General features: G+C 43.2%; 1 pseudogene; it reads left to right on the plus strand.

Moving 5' to 3' along the window:
- The window catches only part of LOC128118730 (pecanex-like protein 4), a 70486-nt pseudogene that overhangs the window by 16846 nt on the left and 33127 nt on the right, over positions 1-20513 (plus strand).

The raw sequence follows: 20513 nt of genomic DNA on the forward strand, positions 1-20513 counted from the left end.
CCCATTTCTTTAAGCATTGTAGACAATCTCTCCTGTTGCCGGAGTCATTAGAATAAGTGTGTTCTGTATGCATGAATGGAATAATACATCAGAACACTATTCCGTAGACACTAACAGCTCCCAACCAAGAGCAAAATGCCGTTTACACTTTGATGGACAAGAGCACATTGTGGTATAAATAGGGATGAAGACAATGGCCGAAAACTGGAGAAGGAAGACAGTAGACATCCATGTATGCTCTTAAGAGAATAGAGTCCTTCTCGGGCATCATGGCACCCAAAGTGTCAGATGACTGAGATCTCCATTTGTATACATGGAGCTCCAGAGTAGACAGAACATTCTGGTTTATCTTATTTATGACTACATGTCAGGTCAACAATACGAGCAGAAAACTAGTATACTTAACTGTGTAGTGCTGTTGCCTCGGCCAGGATAAATTACATAAACCAAAGTCAATCTAGTAGGCTCAATCAACCATCATCAAAGTGCTCTTTGGCTGCCTGCTGGTAACAAATTAACAGAAGAAGCTTCTTACTCTTGCCACCACGGCACATAAAGGCAGGAATAGCAGGAACAATGCTGGAATACATTCTCTGAGCTGCAATTCACTCAGAGACAAGATTAGAGCCTGGGAAAAAAATCACAGCCAATAGGTACCAGTAAGAATAGAAATAAACTCACTAAGTAATTTGTCCCAAACAGAGAATGAAGAGACATAATGATGGCTGGCTTATTAGTGGAAAGGAGTACGCATTGTTATACTTCAGTCAGTTCTTGATTACTTGTGTGTGATTTTGCAATTTTGTGGATTATCCTTCCCTCTGCAGCCTTTGTACATCTGAGTCATCTCCATCTTTAATTCCTGTGTTTCCAGAACTCCCCAAATAATGTGTTCCAGTAATCCATGTCAGAGTTCACTAGGAAAGCAAAACCGAGGTATGCCTAGCGTTTACTGGTCAAAGAGTCCCTTTGCTTCTCAGGTTTGAGACTAAATCCTGTGAAACGTTTTTACCAATATGAGAGAAGTCAACGTGGAATTGAGTTTAATGAATGAAGATACTGGGTAATGGCCTTTTTGCTAAGTAAAATTGGTAGATAATAGATATATAAATATATGATTGATGATAGATGATAGAAGATAGATAGATAGATGGATAGATAGATAGATAGATAGATAGATAGATAGATGATAGACTGACAGACAGATCATAGACATGGATGATAGATGACAAGTAGATAGAAGATAGATAAATGATATAGACAGATAATAGATAAGAGATATAGAGAGATATATAATAGAGAGAGATGGATAGATGATGGATGGATGGATAGATGAGAGAGAGAGACAGAGAGACAGAGACAGAGAGAGAGAAGAGACAGAAAGAGTATATATCAACTCTATTAGGTATCTTCTGGAGACAGAAAACTATTCATGTTGATGAACAAGGATAAAGCCTCGTGAAGAAAGGCTCAGACTCAGAGCCCAAGTAAACAAGCTCTAAACAAGGAGAAAGGAAATCACAAAACTCTGCCCCACACCAGAGACAGGCATGCTAATTCACAGTAAAATCTGAGCTCTTCCTTTCAGAATGATGATAAGAAGAATAAGAGCCTTCTTTTTCACAGTGTTCATATTTCTTCCAGCCAACTAAGTTTTTTGCTTGCACTCATAACCTAAACCCCAATTTACAGTGGCCAAGATCCTGAGGGATCTTCCCAAGCTCGCCTTGTCATGTGTTTCACAACTAGGCATCTGCAGGAAATTACATGGTCTCTCTGGAGCTTGGTTTACTATGCTAGCAAGGGGATACCCTGCCATTTATCTTAAAGCTGTGCTGATGTCCAAACTAGCTGCTCTCTGTAAAGCACAATACACTAGAAAATACCGTGATGGCTGAATACTGTGATGAGTGGTTTGGATATGAAGTACCCCTCCAGAGTCCATGGGTAAAAAACTTCGTCCCCAGCTATGGCACTAGTTGAAGGTGGCCCAGCCTTCCTGAATGGATTAATCCATTGCTAGAAGCACAATTTGATGGCATTGTTGGGAGGTGGTAGAATTAGGAGATAGAGTCCATTTGGAGGAAGTTGGTTGGATACATGCCTTGGAAGGATAAACTTTGTCCCCAGTACCTTCCTGTACCTCTTCCTCTGCTTCCTTCATGCCACAAGATGAGCATTTCTGCTATATTCCACTCTCCATGCCCTTGTGCTCTGCCTCACCACTGCCCTCCAGTGACGGGGCTGAAGACTGAACTGTTTGAAGCCGTGAGCCAAAACGAAGTTTCCCTTCTTGAAAACATTTCCCTCAGATATGGTGTTAACTACCTGACAGCTCAGTTTATCCAGCAATGTGAAAAGCAGACTGTAAAAGAAATAAGACTTTAAAGAACTGTCTCCTATCTGTAGAAAATTGCCTTCAAAAAAAGGGGAGGAGGCAGTCCTGCATGTGGACTCTACACTAATCTATTGACAAACACTTCGTGTGTTATTTTTAAGCCCTTTAGAGTTTCTAGTTTAGAAGAGCATTTAATATTAACAGAGTTAAAAAAAAAAAACTTGAGAATTGGAGAAAGAAGCTCTGGGTTAATTGTTAGCCCCAGCAAAAGTAGGGAAGCGTTATTCTGGTGACAGAGCCAGAGTGTCACAGTTACTTGGGCAGATGAGTTCAATGGTGTCATGAGTCTCGACGGGTTTTTTTTTTTTTTCCAGACTTCTATCAAAATCCTAGCAACAACACCATGTCCTGGAATTAATCAACTTTGAATCAAGGACCTCGGGAGTAGAAGAAAAACACAAGACAACCCCGAGACTGTCACGTGCATAGAAACACACACAAGTGCGGGGCCGGGAAGGTGGTTCCATGGGTAAAGTGCTTGTCACACAAGTATGAGGACATGAATCCCAATCTCCAGCACTCATAAAGGCTGTGTGCAGAGGTATGGGTCTGTAATGCCAGCACCAAGAAGCAGTGGTGACCTGATCCGTGGAACTCACTGGCCAGCCATCCTAGCCAAATCAATCGTTTCTATATTCAGGGAGAGACTCCATCTCAGAAACTAAGGTGGAAAAAAGGGGAAGCTACCCACATGCATATGCATATACGAGCATGGGTACTAGCACACATATATCCATACAGACACGTGCATATACCACAGAGAGACAGAGACAGAGAGAGAGAATACTGAAAACAGCGTGGCACCATATCTCCCAGGTTGGTAACGCATAGCCTACTTTGCACATCCCCATCAAGATAAAGGACATATGTATTTGTCAAGCCCCATCCCCCCACCCCACTCCCACCCCGCTTTCTCTTTTCCTCATCATCTTTCCCCTTGCTATCCAAAGGAAGAATCAGACTAGCTGCGTGTACTGAGCTGGCAAACAGCTACAGGCACTGTCTTCCTGGAAATAAGAACCAGCCGCCATCCCCATGGCTCTACTAAGACTCTCCTGAGGGCAGATTCACGGCTGCTCAGACTTTTAATGGAGGAATTAGAACCACAACTGCTTAAATTATTAGGCCAGAGGAACTGGGGGTGGGAGTGCTCCTAAACAGCCTGGAGTCAGCCACGTCTTTGCAGACAAGGGGCTCAGAGGGTTCCCTGTGCCTAAGGACAGCTGATCATCTATACCTTCCGAAGACTTGCCTGACCAGTCCCACAACACTTCTGTGGACAGTGACTAAGCCCAGACTTGGCAAAATTATTTAATATCTTGATTAGTCACTAAGTAAAGGCTTTGCTAGAACCCTTCATTTCCTACACAGCTGGGCAGACATGGGCCCAACAGAAGCTTTCCTGAAGTGCCTCCCCCGATCTGCCCAATTCCCCAAGTAGGAAGTCAGCATGCCGAGCAAAGCCTGCCAGTCCGACCTTCGGTGAGATCAGCTCGAGTTCACTGGCAGCACAGATTGGCAGGCAGGCCTGGTCCACGCCCCACGCCTCCCTCACAGTTCAGGCAGGTTATGTAAAAATAAACTTACATACTATTCCGTTGACTCAGATTTCCTGTGTGTTTGAACACTTTGAAGGTTCACAAGATATTTGCAAACCGGAGGGGCTTTTAATATTTTCTATCACATGCCTGCTCCTGGATTCGAACCCTGCAAATCAACACAGCCAGCAGTGGTGACAATGTGGACTTTTGTTGTAATATGGGCATGGCTTTCCAGGGTGTTTGTGGACTGGTTCAAAAGTGCTCTGTGAGGAAGTGAGAGATGGATTTGAAAGTCAGTAAGACATTTTCGGTCTTAATTTTTAGGTAGAAAATGTTGTGACTGGTGTCCACAAAACGTATGAAATGTAGGCTGCTTGTCTCCTTACACGGCACACATTCTTTTACAAAGCTTTCCGTTGCCACTTTGAGTAACTAAGTTCAGTGGCAAAGGTTCTTAATTATTGAGAAGGTATTATTAGGTAGCAACCGAAAATACAAGTCTGTTCTCCATTTTAGGGTTAAAAAATTCGCATGACAACTCTTTTTGTTTTGGTTTGGTTTTGTTTTTTCGAGACAGGGTTTCTCTTGTGTAGTTTTGGTGCCTGTCCTGGATCTCGCTCTGTAGCCCAGGCTGACCTTGAACTCACAGAGATCCCCCTGGCTCTGCCTCCCGAGTGCTGGGATTAAAGGCGTGCGCCACCACCGCCTGGCTGCATGACACCTCTTATCAGTGTCATTCAGTTAGCAATAGAAGAGGGAAATGTTTTCACTTGCTGGCTGCTATTGCAGCGCTGTGAGAGAAAAACTGCAATTTAAAGGCTTTAAAGACATGGGGGGGTCTGTTTTTAGGACAGGCAGTCTGTATTGTGGGTAAGTGGGTGACTCTCTGTGATAACGCAGAAAGCCAGGGCTGGAGAGGGAAGCAGCTCAGCGGTAGAGCAACCTCCATGAGGGTGCCGGACCCTGGGTTCCAGGGCCACGGAGAAAGGGAAAGGAAGAGTAGGGAAGGGAGGGGGGAGAGAACAGGAAAGGAGGAGAGAGAAGAAGAGAGGAGAGAGGGAGAGGGACGGGGAAGGGAATAGAGTAAAGGAGGGGTGGGGGAAGGGGAGGATGGAAGGGAAAGGAAGGGGCAGGGAGAGGATGGGGAGTGAAGAAAAGGAGAAGGAGGAGGGGGGTAGGGGAGAAGGGAGGGGAAAGAAGAAAGGGGAGTGGGGGAGAGAGGACAGAGGAGGAGACGAGGGAAGGAGGTTCAATCACACAGTGTCACTGGGGTGAGAGGTTCTTAATTTCAACTCAGGAAACACTTGCGGAATGCTCATCAGGGAGCAAGCATTGAAAACTCGTCCCCAAACTCAAGTCCACATGAGGCTTTACGTATCAAAGGAGAACCCAAGAAACAAGAAGGAGAAACTAGCACATCCACACCTATCTCGTGCTAGTTCCATTGAGATCACCAGCTGCGTCCTTTCTGGGAGAGCCAGACTGAGATTGAACGCTAAGGTACAAATTACATTAAGAAGTGCTTGTGCTGATGTCTCTCCAGGGGTCTTCTTCCTTTTGTGTTCTAACAGAGAGGCAGAAGCGATGGGGGTGATTTCAAATGATTTCCTTGGAATATGCTGGTTTGGGCCCCCATTTAAATGGAAACGAGGTAATTAAAAACTAATGTGTTCTGCACATCAACTCACATCGAACTCCTCGATTACATTCACCTACACAATAAAGGGCTAAATCGATCACCCAGTCAGTAAAGTCCCTGACTTCTAAGTGTAGGGTCCTGAGTTCTATGCCCCAGAATCCACGTAAAACAAGCCAGGTATGGTGACACATGTTTTGTCATCACAGAACTGGAGAGATGGAGACAGTGGATCCCTGAGGCAAGTTCCAGGCCAATGAGAGATCCTGACTCAAAGTCCAAAGTGAGTAGCACCTGAGGATCAACAGCTGACTTTGTCCTCAGGTGTCCATATACATGTGCACACATACACTTACTTGCACCTGAATACTTGCATGTGAATAAACATGCGTGCGCGTGCACACGCGCGCGCGCGCACGCACACACACACACACACACACACACACACACACACACACACACACACACAAGTAGTGGCCTGGAGGAGATGAGTTAGTGGAGAAAGTATTTGACACACAAACGAAAAAACCAGAGTTTATCTTCCTGCCCACACAGTGAGTCCACACACTTTGTGAACATACAAGCACACACAAACATATGTAAAAACAAAAATCTAAGTGGGACATGAGTTCTTATGTCACTGACATAATTCGTAACGTTGGTTTATCCTTGCCCAGGCCAGGACTCACTGTCTGAACTCAGGCCCCTGGGATGACTTCTGTTTTTGCCATTAGAACAAAAACTCCTAACCCACAGTATTTGAAAGCAAGCATTCAGCCCCAGAATGCCCCTCTCCAGATGTGCACCATGGGTTTGTCAGATAGACATGACAGTATGGTGGAAAATGTGTTCACCACACAGAGAAAAGAAGGGATACCTCAACACCACTCAGTATACAGCTTAGCTCACCACCCTCACAACTTTCTTATCTTGGATGTAAAATTGTTCTTGCATTTTTACTTTATTACAAGGGATATCTTAGTAGACTCTTTAGGAGTACTTCGGAAATATTTCATGGCCATTTTTAAATAAAATCCTTATTGGATGAGTAATTCACTTAGCATACCATTTGCCCATTTACCCAATTCCATGGGTGTTAGTGCATCCTGGCCACAGGGTTGTGAAGCCACTTCCAATTTGAAAACATTTTAATTTTTTTATTTTTGACAGTTTCATACATGCATACAGTGTATTAGGACCAGATCCATGGGCCATTTCATATATCATCCTGAGCTTCTGAAAGAAAAATGGTGCCAGCTCCTTGTTTGGAAAGTGTTGGGCCATGGTTAAAATGTACAAGACGCAACAGAGTGGGGAAACTTGCTTCCTAGTGTTTTTCCTTCTAAGAGGTTGGGATATCTTTATTCCCTGATGACAAGAAACAATGGACCTTATTCAAAACTTTTTCTCAAATTAGAAGAAAGTAAGTGGAAAGCCTAATAGTGAACGAGTCTTTGGAATCAGCAGGTCCACACTGGCAGATTGACAAAGAACAATGCGTGGTGGCTATGTTTTCAGGGTGGGAAACAGCGGCTCAAATTAAGTAGTTTGTGGTTTCTCTATCAAATAGAAGCAGAAAACATCACACTGACTCTACTACTGTGTGTGTGTGTGTGTGTGTGTGTGTGTGTGTGTGTGTGTGTGTGTGTAACTAAAGTAATTCAAACCTCATTCTGTAGGCTTGTATACTTCTTTCTTGTGTTCTACTAAAAGTAAAACAATGCAGACATGTAAACATGATGAACTCCAAGTGCTAGAAAGCATCGGTGTTTTCAATGGGAAACATATGTACTGGGAGAAAAGATAATACTCAACTACTTTCTGAAAGAAACCTTTCCCCATGTCAAATCAGATGGCCTGGGCTTCCTCCACCACTTCCGCCCAGGCTTCTAAGAGAGTGAAATGCACTCCCTGGAGATACTCAGAATTAGACACAATCGCCAATAATATTGATACGGAGAAAATTTGCACAAGCGTGCAACCACCTTAGGAATGAACTTTTAATTTTGCCCTAATGTTTCAGACTGGTTCTAAACAACTATACGAAGCAAGGCATTGGCTGCTGTTCAGCAAAGCTGGACTGTGGACATTGACCAAGTTGCCTGGCATTCTACCCTCAGTCTTTATCCAATTTCAGGCTATGTTTTTCCCTCCACGGTGACTTTCTGGTTACGCATTATCTGGTTTGGCTGTCTCTACTGCCTACTTCAGATAACTACTCAACTCTCCACTTGGCTTGTTGCTGGGTAGGCTTGACCTAAGAGAATGAGTGGCGAAAGAGCCAGAATTTTCCTTTGATGTCTTAGAACTCGGGATTCCATTATATAATCTACCATAAATCCCGGCAGTCAGGACCGACACCAGTTTCCAAAGTTACCAGAGTACGACACTCCTCCTTGATTTATGGTGGATTCTGACATCCCTTAATTAATATGAACTCAGGACTTCAGCTTGCCAGCGATAAGAAACCTTTCTGACTTGCCTTCTTCGTAGTTTTAAGGGTTCCCTTGATTAATTTTCTTCTCCTGTAATCTAAGCTTCACATGCCAAATGTTCTCACTGGCTCTTTGCCTCTGAGGTTGGAGCTCACAGATGTTTCCTTGTGGCCACAGAAAATACCTCTCCTCTGAGAATAGGTTTGATAAATTAAAAAAAAAACTGGTAATAAATTTTGAACTAAAGAACTGGATGAAAAAGCCAAGTACAGCCCAGCCACACTTTTATATAGCTACAAACCTGCCCAGTGTGCTTAAGTCTCAATTGTAAGTGGTGGTGGATGCTAGGATTCCCTACCAACAAATTAAGGCCTTGGAGAACCCCAGCCTTCTTCTGTATAACGACATAAATCCCTCTCCTTGCTCAACATCTGACCAAGGCTTCCCACAAGGAGAAAATTGGCACATTTAAATGTCCCTTCTACTCCAAGTGCTCAGGGAGGAGTGAGATGGACAGAGTCCAGATGGTGAGACAGAAGAGTGAGGGCCTGTCTCATCTGAACAGGAATAATTTGTGAACTGTTCTCGGTGATTAATACCCACCACTTGAATCCTGCTTATGCAACATGAGCACTACAGTAAGCTGACTTTTGGTTTCTGGCTTTTTCCTTTCCTAGAAAACATTTTTCTATGAATCTGTCTTTGTTATTGTTGCAAACTAGATTTGAAGCGGCTCTCGCCTTGATTTGTGAACTTTCAATGGACCGGAGGGAAGGCCACCAAGGCAACGTGAGCAATGTCCCTCCTGGAGAACGACACTGTGTCACCCTCCCCCTGTACTTCTCTGCTCAAAACAGGAGAGCCAGGCATCAGCTACCATGGGACACTCTTAGCACGTCTCAGCAGCCCTCCAGATTCATTGCGACTGGAATTGGATTACTGAATAAGCTTAGTGTTTTCTCCCAACCCCTGTCCCTAATAGACCCTTGTCTGGTTTTCTTACATAACTATCACCCTAACCTTTTACAATACCCTCCTCCTTTAAAGGACAAGAAAAGAAGAGAAAGGGGGAAAGGGCAATCTAATCACTGGGCTCAGTTCCAAACTCCCATAGCCTGGAGTATTTCGGTAGTGGCGAGAGGTGTAACAGGCTCCCTTCCCAAAGAGAGCCTCCAATGACATCTGCCATCTTTCACTCCCAGGCAGGCCCCTATGGGTTTACCTGTGCTTATGCTAATGTCTTGACTCACTATTCCAAATGGAAGTTGCTGAAGACAGGGGCTAACAGAAGCAGAATTCGATACCAGCAGGGGAGTTATACCCCTTGGGCCATGCCTTCGCCCATTTGCTAGGGAATTAGGCCTCCACAGTCAAAAAGTTGCTCAAGTACTCAATTTAGAATACCTGTTTGAATACGTTTGACAACTATGAATAAATTATAATAATTGTAGTAGCCTCCATCTCACAAAAATGGGAGCTATTATCATATGACTCTATACCCTATCCAAATAAGATTATTTTGCCATAAAAATATCCTAGGGAAAAAAGCATTTTGCACATATGAAGTGTGCTGTTTAGTCCCTAGTGATCCCTGAATGTAACCTCTAGCAGCTTTTGGATAGACTTGCCATTATGAAGATAACAGAGTACCTAGTATGCATGTGTCTGTCTGTCTGTCTATTACTGGAAACTGACCACAGGACCTTGCGCGTTCTAAGCAAGCCCTCTACTACTGAACTACGTCCCTCACCCTTTACTAACTCATTATTTGGAGAATGGTATTACCAAGTTTCAAAGCTAGTGTTGAACCCACTACATGCCCCATTTAGATCTTCCACTAGTGATCCTCCTGCCTCAGTCTCCTGAGCAGCTGGGATTGAAGGTGTGCACCACCAGGCTCATTTTACAATAATGTCTTTTAACACCCATCCCACTCCTCTACTAACCATTTTTGAAACAAATTCTTTTTCACCTCCATCAACAAGTATAATTCGAAAAATGAGTGCTTGGGGCTGGAGAGATGGCTCAGAGGTTAAGAGCACTGACTGTTCTTCCAAAGGTCCTGAGTTCTATTCCCAGCAACCATATGGTGGCTCACAACCATCTACAATAAGATCTGGTGCCCTCTTCTGTCATGCAGGCAGAACACTGTATACATAATAATTAAATAAATATTTAAAAAGAAAAATGAGCCCTTAAAAGATCTGTTAAATTGCCCAATTTATGTCATCCACTTTAAATTAATAGTTTACCTCTCTTGAACTATTCCAATCACCTCCAAATTGATGTGCTCACTCTTCATCAAAAAACTTCAGTCTACACAGTATTTCCAAAGTTAAGGCATCATTTCATTTCAAGCTCACTCAAAAATATTTAATGCCTACATTATAAAACCCAAGGTCCTTAAAATGACATTGAACTCCACAGTCCTAATTTCTTGTTAACACCTCCTTGCATACTTTTTACCTATCTTCCTGTCAGACCAACTCCCAATTCCCCAAAGTGATTGTCCCGTACCTTGGATTAGAGTCTTCCATCTCTTAACATCTTCCCAGGGCAACAGTACCCTTCCTGTCCCCAACTCCACTATGCCAATCAGAATTAACTTCTTCTCTGTGCACTTCCACACCGTGGTGCTTGTCCCTATCAAAGACATATCACTTTCTACTCAATTAAGTAAGTACACGTCATAGTTATTCTGTAGCAATCATACATCATAGTATGTGCCTAACTCTTCACATATGATTTTTTAAAAATCATCTAGAGAACAAAGAATGTGTTGTGTTCAATCAAGCCCAGCAACTGTGTACCTGACATGGATGGGTACCAGGTTTGTTCCAGGTTACCACAATGCAACTCTGAGCAAAAGCCCAATGTTGGCACCTGGGGCCCTCTCAATTGGGTCTGAAGCAGACTCATTTGAGTCAAGTTTAAGGAACCACAGGAGGGGCTCTGTAATGATTCCTGAGCAAAATTAGGAATTTAATAACTAAGTCAAGTTGAACTACATCTTTTCCAATAAGACATCCCATGCAAATGGGATTCCCCAAATCTCTTATTGGGAAAGAATTTACAGATGCCACATAGCTTTGCACCAAAAGATGCAAAAATGGACTCTTGTATATGTGATATGACCAGCTTTAATAGGTTCCATTTCTTTGTAATGTTTTGATAAAGCAGATCCTAGTGAATGATTGGTTGTAGCAAATAAAAATCAGAGTTCAAAAGATGAATGTCATCCTACAGAGAGACTTAAAATTCCTTGCCAATGTCTTAAGAGTGTTTATCATAGTTCTCAAGGGAAATAGCCCAATGAAACTACTTCAGTGAGCACAGAAGGAGGAAGGGTCTCAGACACGTAGGTCCCATGTGCAAAAGGACCAGAGCGGTTCTTCTGAAGCAAATGGAGAAGGAAGTCTGTTTCGAGAATTGAGCTGATTGCCACCTGACAATCAAATGGTTTGACAAGAACCAGGGAATAAGAAATCTTTAAAATAAAAAAAAGGGGGGAGGATGGCATGTCAACACTCCAGAGAAGGACAGCAACCAGGGTCACCAACCTCTTAGCAAGACTAACCTTACACAGCCTGAGGTCCCAGAGTTCTCATCCCCCATCCATCTGCCTCATCTCCTTGTGATGAGCAGTAACCAAAAGGTTCTGTGATTGACTTCAGGGCAACAAAGGAAGGCAGATGAAGACTGTACCCTAGTAATGTCTATCGTCAGTAGGAAGAACTACACACACACACACACACACACACACACACACACACACACACACACACACTCACATCAAAGAATTGAGAGTTGCTGAATTTAAGTGAGAGGCTAAAGCCAGATTACACTCCTGAAGGCTGAAGCTGAGAAAATGGAGTGACAGGTGTATAACCAACAAGACTCTTGGTGATTTTTGTACTAGAAGAGGTAGGGCTTCACCCAGTACCCGTCATCTCACACCAGAGAACATCTCTTAAGTCACGCTGGCACCCCAGGATGGGGATGACTGGCTTTCTTCCTACGTCTCCTTGCCACACCCATCTTATATTCGAGCTTTAGTACCCGCCTGGGGATTCTCTCCACTCATACTTCCATCTCCACGTACGATCAGTTCTTCAGAAGCACTGGTGAGACCACCTCTCATAGCACCTCCCTGCACCACACTGGACCACATAACCTTGCTGTCTTCACTTGCAAGAAAGTAAATACAATATACAATACAATACAACTATACTATACTATACAACTAAGTAGTTATTTGTGCATCACCCAAGAATTTGCATTCACGAAGGTGAATGGGCATACAAGTTATTGTCTTGAATTTGTATCAGGAACCACTAACCATCTGTAACTCAGGTGTCATCATTGCAGAGAGACTGAGGCTTGGGGGCAGGGGAGGGAGGAGCGCATACTATCTCCTGGGATAGGAGCTCAGTCTGTTCCTCCAGGACAAGGTTCATAACAACAAAATGCTTCAGAAACAAATATTCTCTATCAATTACTGACTATAACATAGACTTGGAAATTGGATGAACTTTTGTCTCCTAAGACTGGGCTGTCACCTTTGAAACTGTGTGGGACCTACCACATGTTTGTACAAGGCCTTAATTTCCTCCTTTGTATAATGGAAATCATATTATTTAGCTGGTGAGCTGGGTCGGTGTGAGAGTTAAATGTGACAATATCCACTAAAAAGAAAAGTATTGCATATCTCACCACTTAGGGAATAAAGATGTTAAGCAAAACAAGAGCTCCCTAAATATAGAGTATTAATGTAATACCATTACTATTACAACCTTGTGAACATTAAACATATGCAAGACCAGTACTGGAAAGCCTATCTCAGGCCTTTGGGCCGAATTAGAAACTTAACATGCAAACTGTGTGTGCATGGACAAGAAGCATTTGCCCACCTATGCATGGATGAGGAGCATTTGCCCACCTGTGCATGGATGAGGAGCATTTGCCCACCTGTGCATGGACGAGGAGCATTTGCCCATCAACAGATCAAAGTGCTTCTCTCTGGGAGTAATGATGCCAGGAATTAACCCAGGATCTCATGCACGCTAAACATTTGCCACTATGCTACGCAGCTCACCCTTCCATGTGATCTTTTGATGTGAAGACAAACACAATGTACCTTACATGGCTCTGAAATGCTCATCTCATCAAGACCTTGCTCATCACCAAGGGGTGTGACCTTGCTTAGAGATGTAAAGAACAGGCGACGGGGAGATGAAGAGCTGAGTGTTGGGGGCATCCAGTCTTCTCTTTCCACACGGATCACAAAGGAGGGGTGTTTTCAGTAGGTACAATGCTCAGCTGACAGGAATGACTCCCTTTTATGTTGTCAGAACAAACTCAGAGTAACAATTGGATGGACATCAATCTCTCACATCTAGGATGCTGCCCTTAGGTTCTATCCATTTATTCGGATGACACTTACTGAGTGTCAGACTTAGAATGAAAAGACTTCTCCGTTTTGAGTTTCTTTCTTTCTTTCTTTCTTTTGGGTGGGGATAGTTGAGTGGCATAGGGACTTACTGGGTAGCCTAGACTGACCTTGAAGTCATAACCTTCCTGTATTTAATCCCTGAGTTCTGGTATTATTACAAGCATTATATTGACTTCCTAAAACGTGAAAGCTGCGAGTAGTTAAATGTATGCTCTAAGCTCATTAAGGCCATGGAATGATACCTGGTAGCAACTCTCTTACTCCTCCTCCTTGGCAGTAGAAATTAGAGGCCAAGGGTAAGAAACTTGGCCCTGAATAGCACAGCTAGAAAGTAGTAGGAGTTAGCCGGGCAGTGGTGGCACACGCCTTTAATCCCAGCACTCGGGAGGCAGAGCCAGGGGGATCTCCGTGAGTTCGAGGCCAGCCTGGTCTACAGAGCAAGATCCAGGACAGGCACCGAGGCTACACAGAGAAACCCTGTCTCGAAAAACCACAAAAAAGAAAGTAGTAGGAATTAAGGCGTGGACTTGGTCACTTCCCATGGGTTTATGAATCCTCACCAAAAAGTTAGCTGAAGTGAAAAACCTAGGCAGTGGAATATGCTTTAGAGCGGGAATGTATCTAGGGATGGGTGAAGAGCTCAACCCCCTCAGATCTCTAAAAGTCACAGACTTTCAGAGGAAAAAATATTAGACTTCTAGAAAGAGTGGTGCAATTCATTGGTGCATGCAGTTCTGCTGCTGTGGTCTCAGGAGATGAGCTAGGAAAAGACGACTAGAATGTCACTTAAGAGACAAAGTCGCCATCATCATCATCACCTGTAGCAAAGGCTACCTGTAAAGTGCTGTCCTTTAAAAAGAACTTGTGGGGAGGGGGAGATGACTGAGAAAAGTACTCCCTGTGCAAGCCTGGCGACCCGGGTTCAATTCCCAGAACCCATGTAAAGATGGAAGGAGAGAAGTGACTCCACAAAGATGTCCTCTGACCTCCACATGTTCACTATGGAACACACATGTCCCCCTGCCACATCATACCACACCACACACATACACACACACACACACACACACACACAAAAAAAAAAAAAAAAAAAAAAAAAACCACTTTGTTAAGTCCCTGTGCACGGAGTCTCACAGGTTGTATCTCTTTCTCAGTAAACAGCCAGTCAGCCCAGGCAGAGGTGGATGGACAGGACCGCCACACCTCCTATGTGTTTTACCAAAGGCATGATGGTCTTCTCCAAGCTGGTCACTCTGTTGTCTGTTTTTCTTTACAGCCTCTCTGTACCCATGGGACAAACAGAAGCCCAACCATGGCCTCAGCTCAAGCCATCATTCTGGCCAACTGGACCAGAACTACAGAGACGGACTCAGACAGGGTAGAGATGACTACCCACGGAAGCAGGCTCAGGAGGGAGGTACCTGGTGGAATGTCTACAGGGATTAGGGGTTTACATTTGGAGGAAGACGGACAGCAGATGGTTCTCAGTCCTAAACTGAATGAATGAAAGCCCGAGATCATTGCAAGAAAAGTTGTCTGACTTTGTTGCTGCAGCAAATTAATTCTCTGGGGCTTTGTTCTCTTCTGCTGTTGTGAGTAGCAACGTTGAACAATTACCTCCAAGGGTCAAAGCCCACATTCCACATACAACCCTGATATTCACATTCAATAGTTTGCCTTTCTTTCCTGTTTGCCCTGTCCCTTGTGTCTATGTCAATTTTATTTCTAACGTCTGTGACAAAAAAAAAAAAATAGACCAATCACTACAAGGTTGGATCCAACCGCTACAGTATTCTATCTAGGCAGGGCGAAGAACAGGCCTTCTTGGGACATTAACATTAACATTTGTCTCTTTTATTGGGGGGGGGGGGACAGAAAAGAATTTTAATGAATAGGAATAAGTGCTGAGCCTAAGATCACAGAGGTCCCCGCCCTACTGACATTTTTAAAAAATAAGTTCAAATGCTTTCATTTGCTGCTCCAACATCCACCCTCTCAGTATATATTATCGTTTCAAGTTCAAAACTAAATACATTTCCCAGCAGCCTTGTGGGTGGAGGTGCTCTATAAATCTATTATATTTGGCCCAAGAAGCTAATTTTAAAACGTTTGGCACCCATGAGTGGTACTTCATGCCACGATCGAACATCTTAATAATGCCCAACCCTTATCTAGGTAAATTTTTTTAAAAATGAATTTTAACCATCTAGGCTTTTCCAGGCAAGTCAGAGAGAACAAACAATTGGCAACTTCTTGATCAAGCTTGAGACTTTCCACTACAGGAAACGGGTGGCTTTCCTGTGGCCAAAATGAAAGTATCCTTTTCTGCCCTTTGTGACTCCCACGTCACCAACGAGCGGCACACACCGTGTGGCACCATCCTCAACATGCACACCACGCTGCCTCAAAAACAAAAATACAAAAAGAAAAAAAAAACACACAGTCACCCATGGCTACTTTCAGATCAGAGAGAACCAAAGCCCCAGGGCTCAGAACTCGCCTCCAACCATGGGGCAACTTGAAGACAAGATGAATTACTAGATTGCATAGCTTTTCAGAAAACTCGACTACCCTCGGGGAAAACAAGCGATGACTTATGCAGTTGCTTAGATCAAGCTCCCGCAAGTCACGGCACCAAAGATTAAGAAACAAGGTCGTGTTGGGGCAAGTGCCAAGTGAATCTAAGCAGGGACTTTTTTAACTCGCGTCCCCGTTTCAGCCACACAGAATCCCCATAGCTAGACCTGGGACCAATAAGTAGACGTGATCTGGGGCAGGCAGGAAGTCTGTCAGTGCTATAGTTAAGAAAAGATAACTGTGTCGCCCTCTGACTCAGCTGAATGTGGCTCCCAGAGTGAATTTCCATGGGACCAAGGTCAGGTTTAACATGTTAACATCATGATAGCGTTTGCCAGAAACTTTGTAAAAAAATATATATATATATATCCCTGCAAGCAATGAAAGGAAGGAAAATGACAAATTTTCACAGGAGAGGTGAGCTCTGAGACTCCAGCCTGCTTGCACATAGTAGCACGTTACAGCCAAAAGAAAGAATGGTGGCGGGGGGACTATAAAGAAGTGGAGAAGAGATAGAAATACCTGCTTGGGAAGAATGTCACCCAGAGACCGCCTTCTTGTGCCCGAGAATGGCAGAGCAGGGGGCATTGGCCTCTCCTGGCGTCACAGGGCTGCTGAGCATGGAACCTTGTGTTTTCAGTTTTGGTAGAATCCGTTCCGAGGCTGTTATGACCATGAAATTAGGAAACGCAGAGCCTCAGAAGCAAGCAGTTAGCACCACCGCTTGACTGGGATTGGAAACTCTGCTCCGGATAATAGGGGAGGGGGTGGCCTTCCTCTCTCCAGCCAGGCCCGAGTCCAACTTTCTCAGCGTTTGTCTACAGATAGATGTTTGCAGAGGGACAAGCCTCCGGTGAAGCTGGCTGAGACCTTTTTTTTTTTTAAGGTGATCCAGCCCATTTTCTCTTGACTTGCAATAAAGCTCAAAGTCTAGACGGGCATGTTGACTTGGAAAAAAAATAAAATAAGAAAGCGTTCTCCAGGCGCATAAATTTTCCTCACCCAAAACTAGCTAAGAAGCTGGCCTGAGGGCGTTGCTTCGGTGAGCGCTTCCCAAACTTTCCCTTTCAGTCACTGACTCGCCAAGCTGCTCAGCAAGTCTTGTCACTGATTAATTAGGTTCCTGATTTTGGAACCCTAGGCTGACTCCGAAGCCCCTCACGTATGTATATGAGCCTTCTAGAAACTGCTTGGCATTTCCTGCAGTGAGTTACAAGTTTATGGGGATCGGGTGTATTTTGTTTGCTTTAGGACTTAATCTTGTTTGTTTTGTTTCGTTTTGTTATTGAGACAAGGTCTCACTCTCTAGTCCAGACTGGCCTTAAACTCTCAGCAATCCTCCTGCCTCAGCCTTCTAAGTGCTAAAATTAGAGGTGTAAGCCCACATGACTGGCTTTTTAAACACTTATGATTTTGTTTGTTTGTCTGTCTTTCTTTTAGACTCAAAGACAAACAGATTGGAGTAAAAATATGAGATTGAAAATATTTTAAATTTATTTTCTAGGAGTGGAACCCAAAATTAGAGGTGTAAGCCCACATGACTGGCTTTTTAAACACTTATGATTTTGTTTGTTTGTCTGTCTTTCTTTTAGACTCAAAGACAAACAGATTGGAGTAAAAATATGAGATTGAAAATATTTTAAATTTATTTTCTAGGAGTGGAACCCAAAACTTTGATGTGCTAAGCAAACGTATTACCTCTGGTCCACAACCTTCAGACCCCTCAGTTTTAAAAACATTTGAAATTTTAATAGCTTATAAAATCTGCTATGTTTTATGTAACATGTGTTTTAAATGATGAGTTGTTGTTTTAATGTGTTAGCTTTCTCCCATGCTATAAGTCTGAGAAAGGGTCCTTTTCTAGAAATCAGAATAGTGACAGGCAAAAACCAGAAGGGACCTCTCTGGCCACTGCCTCAATCCCTCTACATGCACACTGGTGCATGCTGGGTAAGAGAAGAATCAGAACTGGCTTTGAGGAGAAATGAAGCCAAATGTCTCATAACTAATGATTTAAACACTTTTATAATAAATTATCTTAATTGTCTTCAGTTTTCTATACACAAGTGAGTTTAGCTCTAAAATGACCCAAATGCATAAATGTGTCTGAATTTATCTCCCCCAGACTACATGGAATAAAATGTCTTTTAGTTGTTATATAGAATGTTTTATTTCAATTTAACAAACATTGAACTTAATAAAACTCATATATACAAGGAATAATCACATAGCCTAAGCATGGCAGGGACAGCCTTAGCTTTATTGTTTTTATTACGATTTCTGGTGAAGGGTAAGTAATTCAATAAAATGTTTTGAATAGTTCAAACGTTTTAAAAGCCAAGTATTTTCCCCCAAAATTAATTGAATCCCTCTGTTATTATTTGATTTGCCAGGATGGATGGATCAGGCTTTCAAATAGCATTTAGCTACCTGTTAGAATCCGTTGTGTACATCAATACAGAGAAGAAAATTACCTAGGGCAGGGATTCTCAAAATAGAACACCCACTGGCTTCAGAACCAAGTGTACATTATTTCCTTTTCTGTGGAGGGGATGCACATGAGCGTGCAGGTACGTAGAACACCCACTGGCTTCAGAACCAAGTGTACATTATTTCCTTTCTGTGGAGGGGATGTACATGAGCGTGCAGGTATGTAGAAGTACGTGGGTACACACCTGTGCCCGCGCATGCAGAGGCCAAAGCAAGACATCGGTGACTTCCCCTGTTGCTCTCCAGCTCATTTCCTTGAGACAGGTCTCTTGCTGAACCAGAAGCTGGCTGGGATAGCTGGCCAGTGAGCTCTTGGGATCTACTTAGCACTCACATGGGGGGGGGGGGGAGGGAGAGACAGAGACAGAGAGAGAGAATCTGGGTTACAGACACATGCAAGCATGCATCTCACTAGTCTTCCATGTCCTTTTCTTTTAAAATACAAATTTGTAACATAAAAATATATATAAAATGTATGAGAAGTTGTCTGTCCTTAAGGGACTGTTATCATGGCCCTTTGCATTCTAGACTATGCTTTCTTGAGAGGAAAGGGACGAAAATAACAGCAGATGTTATCTCCCAGATAAAAGCAGATGTCTAAGGTGCTCTCAGCACTTCCTACAACCCACCGAGGCAGGCGCCACTGACTGACAGAGGAATCATGGGAGGCCGAGATGTATCGTGCTCACTCCAGCTAGAATGTACTCAAATTCAGGAGGTCCACGTCAAGCTTCCAGGCCACAGCCCTCTGCTGCAGCTTCTGAGCCAACCCACAGAATCACACACATGCAGTGAACACAGATGTGTCGTGGGAAGACGGTGAAGTCTCAAGAATGTGGAAGATCAGCTCCATCAGGTTGGCGAAGGCTACCAGGAATTGTGCTGTGGTTTAGCTTCCTCATGAGTTCACTACAGATAAAGATATCTGCCAAGACTAAAACATTGTTTTAAAATATCCTGTGTTTTTCATGGGGGGGAACATCTCCTTTGAGGGGAAAAGAAAATGTCGAATTATGCTGTATTCAACACTATTAAACTGACTTGATAATGAACAATTTAAATAAAGAACAATTTAACTGGAGAAGTAGACTATAATATAATTGAAACAAACACAGGACACGTTAAATCTCTTCAAGACCAATCAAAGAGAAGTGGCATGCTTCCCGACTTCCTCACATACACGCTTCCACATGAAAAGTTAAAACTAACGTTTCATCAAAAGCATGCCATCTACTACACCCTTACTAATAATGAGAAAAGGCCAACACATGCATCCCTTCCTCCTGCCATACACTTTATTAAGAAATACCAAACAATGAAATTCTAGAAATTTTTCTAGGTTACAACCTTGGGTTTTTTTTTTTTTGACACATTCTCCTATTTCAAAAGTGGCCACTAACAGTTCAGTTTCCACAGCAAAAGAATGCTGAAAATTGTTGTAGTCTGTCTGGGTCATTCAAGTAAGATCTTGCTGTGATACGGGTGATTCAGGCTAAAATAAAAAAAAATCAAGTTTTTTATTTGGAGTGTGTACTTTTGTCTGGGGAGCTTGAGACTCAAATATACAGGTAATTGCCCCAATTCTCCATTTGTCCTTATTAGCAAAGATGCTTCCACTGAGAACTGCAAAAAAAACTCTCAGCTCCACCACCCTGGAAAAGCAGCCCTGAATTCCTGGTTCTCCTCATGAAGAGAAACTCAAATTGAGATCACCTACCTGGAGATAGCAAGGATACCTGACCACTCACTTAGCCAATTTGCTAAAGAAATTGTCCTGCCCGTGGCTTCCTGTTGCCTAGACAACCAAGTGAAGTCCTGATGGCTTCCCATCCCCCACCTCTCATTGCTAATTGGACCACTATTATGCATCTGGCAAAAACGAAAAAAAAAAAAAAAAAAAAAAAAAGCCAACCTCTGGACCTAAGATACCAGAGTTGATAGTGAATAGTGTGACTTGAAAGTGAAGCATTCCCCCCAAACTCAT

The sequence above is a fragment of the Peromyscus californicus genome, unplaced genomic scaffold (genome assembly GCF_007827085.1).
Source record: "Peromyscus californicus insignis strain IS unplaced genomic scaffold, ASM782708v3 Scaffold_22__1_contigs__length_63687245, whole genome shotgun sequence".
NCBI lineage: Eukaryota > Metazoa > Chordata > Mammalia > Rodentia > Cricetidae > Peromyscus > Peromyscus californicus.